Consider the following 5,875-nt stretch of genomic DNA (forward strand, 5'->3'; position numbering starts at 1 on the left):
AAACGAGAATTTGTGAAAATGTGAAAGCAGGTAAAGCATGAGGGTTGGCTGATTTATTTGCAAAACAGGACTTGCAAGCACTTATTTTAAACAAATAATAAATACAGAAGTAATTTTGACATTAAAAAAGAGATAGAAGCCAACCATAAAGTCTACCAAAAAAATTAAATAGCTCCAAAATAAAGCATGAACCTCCGAAGGCAAATATTACAATGAATAATAAATTCCATTTGTTCAGGGATCAAAACTGACTTCTGCTTTGGTCTGATTAAAATGAATTCTGTTTTCATGTAGAGCTTCATTTCAGAAATTCCCAAAAGGCAGTTTGACAGATCGAAAAATACATAAAGGGAAATAAGTTTCTATATGTTTAAATGCAGAGAAAAATGTCAAGAATGATTAAATTCACACTTAGAAATATACTTCACATATTTCTTTTTATTTTCTTATTTTTTTGAGATTATACTGATTAATCTGGCAGCTGGGAGCAATATGTTAATAAATATTTGATAATGAAATGATCTACAGATAGAGTACAGCTCTATAGCTGTACTCTATCTGTAGATCATTTCATTATCAAATTAACTTGTGAAATGCACGTTTCTTTTTATCAAATCACATGAACTCTCATCACTTTACTTACCTGCTTGAAGCCTGGTCATGATCTCATTAAACATTTTTATGCACATTCAGAGATCATTGCAGCCTGATGATGCCGACCTGGTTTTTCCTTGAAGACTTTGCTCCTGAAAAAATTCTCAACAAACCACCGGTTACATTGCATTTGCTTTTAATTGTCATTGCCCCCAGAGGAGGAGGATTTGTATCACCTGCAGACCTTTTTTCTCTATTAAAACTGTGCCGCTATGACCCATAAAGAGGTGTAATAGACCAGTTATACTTTTGTGCTGAAGCTTTTATGTTAAAATTTGCAGATAATATCTAACTTTCATCATCATGCTCATTTTGCCAGAAATGCCGCGAGGGAGAAATCTGTGGTATTAGTGTGTGGCGTTTAAAAGGTCAGCGTGGGCCGTTGAGCTTTATTATGTCAGTGCACATCGCTCTTGTGACAATTCAGACCATCCAGACAGTGATTGCAGACACTCTGTGGGACTCCACGTCTGAGAGAAAGAAAAAGAAAAAAAAAGAGCCTTTAATATGTGTGACGGCAGAGTGTGCTGGAGAGCTGGAGAGCCACCTCAGGGTAACATGAGCAATAATGCATTAAGAAGTTCCCTTTAAGATGTTTCAGCAAGAACTATAAATTAAGAATTGATCATCTATCTTACATTTAATAATGATTGAGGTATTACAACAATGTTCAAGCACAGCAAATATAGCCTGTGAGAGGAATTAATAGTAGGCTTCAGGTATCAAACTCACTGCTCAGTGATGCATTGCAGCTGGTTAAATTATGATTCTGCTTGATATTTTGCCCACTTGAAATTCACACTTTAGTATAGGCCACTACTTTAAAAAAAAAATAAAAAATCCTATTCCATTTGCGTATTGATTTATTTTAAACCACTATATGGTTGAATTATATGCCACATATTGTGGCATCCACTTTTAGAATGACACACTGCAGACATTGGTTCTATCCTTCAATTTTGTGGTGCTGCTTCATGCGAAAAGTCATGGGTGGCCTAGGACAGCGCTGACTAATATCACACATGTACATGTATTATGTACACACCTGCAGTCCATCACAGGACTGAAATAACAAAATAAATAAATAATTTATTAAATAATTTATTTAAATAATTTATTCAATGCAGGTGTACCTGTGAAGATACTGCATATCAAGTTTTTTTTTTTTTTTGTGTGTGTTATTTTTCGTAAAGGACCGGCAACCCATCAAGGGTCTCTGTCTTTCACCCAATGCATGCTGGGAGACATGCATGCTCTCGCCAGTCACTTGCATAAAGCTGACATGGAAGATGAATGGATGAATAGATGTATGACAGACTTTACATTACTTGAAAATGTTTCATCTATTTATTCCAAACTATTCTGTAAACATAGTGTTCATGTAATAATGTTAAAATCCTTACAGTGATTAAGTGTAACTTTTAACAAATTAAGTCAACCTTATTTGAAGCTAAAATTAGCTGTAAAATCTCAAAGGACGGAGTTATTTTTACTTCTCATTAATGAAAACAGCCACTCTTGTAGTTGTTGTTAGCTCATCAACTTAAAATGGTTAAACTTTCCAGTGTTTCACAACACAGTATGTAATTATTTATTGCAGCATCTCCAATGTAACTGCACCCATCAGTGATCCCAGAGGAATCGTTCCCTTTATTGAAGTCCTTGACAATAGCAACTAATTTATTTCACTTGATTTTCACGTCTCATCCAGCAGAGATTGGTGTTGCTTGTTCTCAAGTGTTATTTCAAAGGAAAACTCTTCCGTAGATGAGTTTGTTAGAAATGGCTGCTCTCTTTAATTCACAAGCCTTATGTAACAGTTTACTATGTTTTAACCAAGATCATTATATAACTCACATGCTTTTTAGGTTTTTCACTGCAGCTACCAGAATTGATCCCATCTTTATGTTCTATGGTGGGCCTGGGTAATAACATAACAAGAGTGGAGATGAATGCACAGAAAAATGTTATTTTTCACCCAATCTTTGTATTTGATGTATTTTTTCAAGGTCTGATGTTTGTCATGAGAAGAGATTTGGGATCCTGCACAGCATCACATTTTTTTCTATGCTTATAATAAGCATCAAGGTGAAAAGGATCTTGTCTGTACTAATAGAAAAACACATCTATAAGAATTTCACGAGACACAAAGAAGGATGTTCTGTAAATATGGTGAAATGCACAAAAGCCTTTAATACATCAGATTAGTTATCGCACTGCACTGTGATCTTTCCAGGGGAAATCTTTTCTGGCTTCACATATTTTTATTCACACTGTATATGTGAAGGAATCATTTACTGGCATCCAGAACAGATGAACTGAATCCAAACAGCATCACCTTCACAGAGACCAACAGAGACCTGCAAGTTGCCACTGCCATCTGCTGTGGGAGCAAAACAAAACGATGTAATATTGAGCTTTTGAGGCCGAAATTATGCATCTTTTTGTTTTTTTGATCTCCTGGTGCACATCAAATAATCACAGACAAGAAGAACAGTAGATATCAGAAGCTGTTGGTGTGTGTGTGTGTGTGTGTGTGTGTGTGTGTGTGTGTGTGTGTGTGTGTGTGTGTGTGTGTGTGTGTGTGTGTGTGTGTGTGTGTGTGTGTGTGTGTGTGTGTGTGTGTGTGCGTGCGTGCAGAAGTCTGAACAGGTGCCACAACAATACAGTCACTTCGACATTCCTTGAAAGAGTGCAGGCTGCTTTTTGGGGAATAACAGGAGATCGACTGCATCCAGGCAAATTACTGAGCCAGCTGTGCTGTTCTTCTACCACTGATGGTCCCACATGCCCCCGCTGTGCATATCAGAGCTGCATCCAGCCCCTGTGCAATAAACAAGAAAATACTGTCGTTCTTGTCTGAATGCAACCGCACGAGGACCGAGATCCAATCAGAGGAGAGTTTAAGAAAGTAATGAAGACGTTCACTCTCAGTCTGTTACAGCAGATATTTCATCAGTTTGACAAAATACACAGGAATATCATTTGAAGCATTACTTTTTCGCTGTTATCAGAACTGTGATTAATGTGACTGTTTTAAAGCAACGTTGGCTCTAAAATGCACAGACACCACTGGATAGCATCAGGACAAAAAGTTATAGCACTTTTCTCCCAATCAAATCACATCTCTTATGAAGTCAACAAATAAATAGAGTCTTTCCAGTCAAGTAAAGTCAAAAACGTTTCTGTTCACATTGCAATATTCCCTTTCAGCCAGTTGGAGTCCATGTTGAGCTGTACTGAAAGGTCAAGTCTCGTCTTGAGATTTTTTTCCATAGACGCAGATCTACTCAGGCTGGGCCTCTTTGCTGCAGCGCAGGAAAATTGCACATGATGAGAAAAAGTGGAAGTTATTATTATTTCAGAGGGGAGCATCAAGGTGAATAATGCATTCGTCCATTCATCTTCTGCACTCATTCAACCCAACTTAGAACACTTGAGGCTTGAGTGGATCTCAGCTGACTTTGAGCGAAGGCAAGTTACAACATGGACAGGCTGCCAGGCCATCGCAGGGCAAACTCAGACACTCACATTAACACCTGGCTTGGCTGGCTGCAGCTTCCGAGTCACCAATGAACCTCAAACAAATGTCTTTTGAATGTGGGAAGAAAACTGGATGAAGCACAGCCTGAATTGAGTCCGAGTTTGGCTTGCTGGTCTTTCTATGTGGAATTTGCATTTTCTCCCTGTATGTATGGGTTATCTCTTGGGAGCCTTTGCAACATAGTGATCTGCTGAAGAGGGCTGATGGTGAAGTGAGGGTTAGCGCGCTTGCCTCAAATGGTGAATCATTCTGTGCTTATTTGCTCTATCCTTGGATGTGCTTTCTCCTCTCACGGTCACATATTTGAAGTTTATTGGTAATTCTAATTTGCCTGCAGGTGTGCATGTGAGTGCTTGTTTTTCTGTTATTGTCTGGTGATCCGTCCAGGGTGTGTCCGCCTGTTCTGCCATCACACGTCGTCAGCTGGGATCTGCGTGAGTCAGATAAAGCGCTTGATGAAATTGTTAAAGTTTGAGACAATACAATCAACCACAACACGCCTGTCACAGTAGGAAGGTGTCATTTTTTTAATGCATACAAACCAAAACCTGTCTCATCATTAATGCGCAGCAACTAAGAACTGTGTGATTAATAAGAAAAACAAAAACAGATTTAATTTTGGTCAGGTGGAACCTGAAACAGGTCAAGTCAGTTTAGATTAAATATAAGCTGCAAAGTTGGAGTTCACCCGCGAGACATGAAGACACACCCAGAGAGGCTTCCAAAGCTATGCAGGGATATGTGGGGGACAAAGAAAATCGACACTTTCACAGTTGATCATTAATATTAACAAAGTCAACAAAGATTTGAAGACAAGGGAGGAAATGAAAAAAAAGAAGCTATTTCTCTCTTACATGCGAGTCACACATCTCAGACTGAACTAAGCTGTGTAACCCTTTCAGAATAATATTTTTTGCTTTGTTTGACAGCTAATTTGCATCAAATTTTAAAGTCTGTTAATCCCAATGTATAAATACTGAACCAGCCGCTGAGGCACTGAGCAACGATTTTTTTTTACATTTGAAAACAACACAATGAAGAAGTCCTCATTTGAACTTTAAAATAATTTAAGTTTAAGGCTTGAATTTAATAGGTGGAAATTCTTTATTCTTTATTGTCTTTATTTGACAGTTTCTTCAGAACTTAATATTTGTTGTTTCTATATTCAGTGTATCAATAGTTGCATCTGACCTCCTCATCGGAAACATGCTCATGAGAGTTCAAAATATAAAGACCATCTGGACACTGCAGATGTCATTGTCCTCATGCTTATTTGTCACAACAGCCTGGCTTTGCAATATAAGGGGGGGCATGGCTCGGCTGGTAGAACAGTTGTCTCCAAATCAGAATGTTGCAGGTTCTATTCTCATCTCTACTTGCCTATGTGCCAAAGGGCCCTTGGGCAAGACACTGAACCCGATCGTGGGTGAATGCAGTTGGAGGGGTCGATAGTGCAGATTGGCAGCCTCGCTTCCATCAGTCTGCCCCAGGGCAGCTGTGGTTACAGAGGTAGTAAACCACCATCGAGTATGGAGTGAATGAATAATGCAATGTAAAGCGTCTTTGAGTGTCAAGAAAAGCGCAATATAAAACCCATGCATTATTATTAAGAGTCCAGGTGCTGAACTAACAGGGCTCCAGTCCAGACCTTTCATTAAAAGATAACATGTGGCTCTT

Source organism: Blennius ocellaris, assembly GCF_963422515.1.
Source record: "Blennius ocellaris genome assembly, chromosome: 3".
Taxonomy (NCBI): Eukaryota; Metazoa; Chordata; class Actinopteri; order Blenniiformes; family Blenniidae; genus Blennius; species Blennius ocellaris.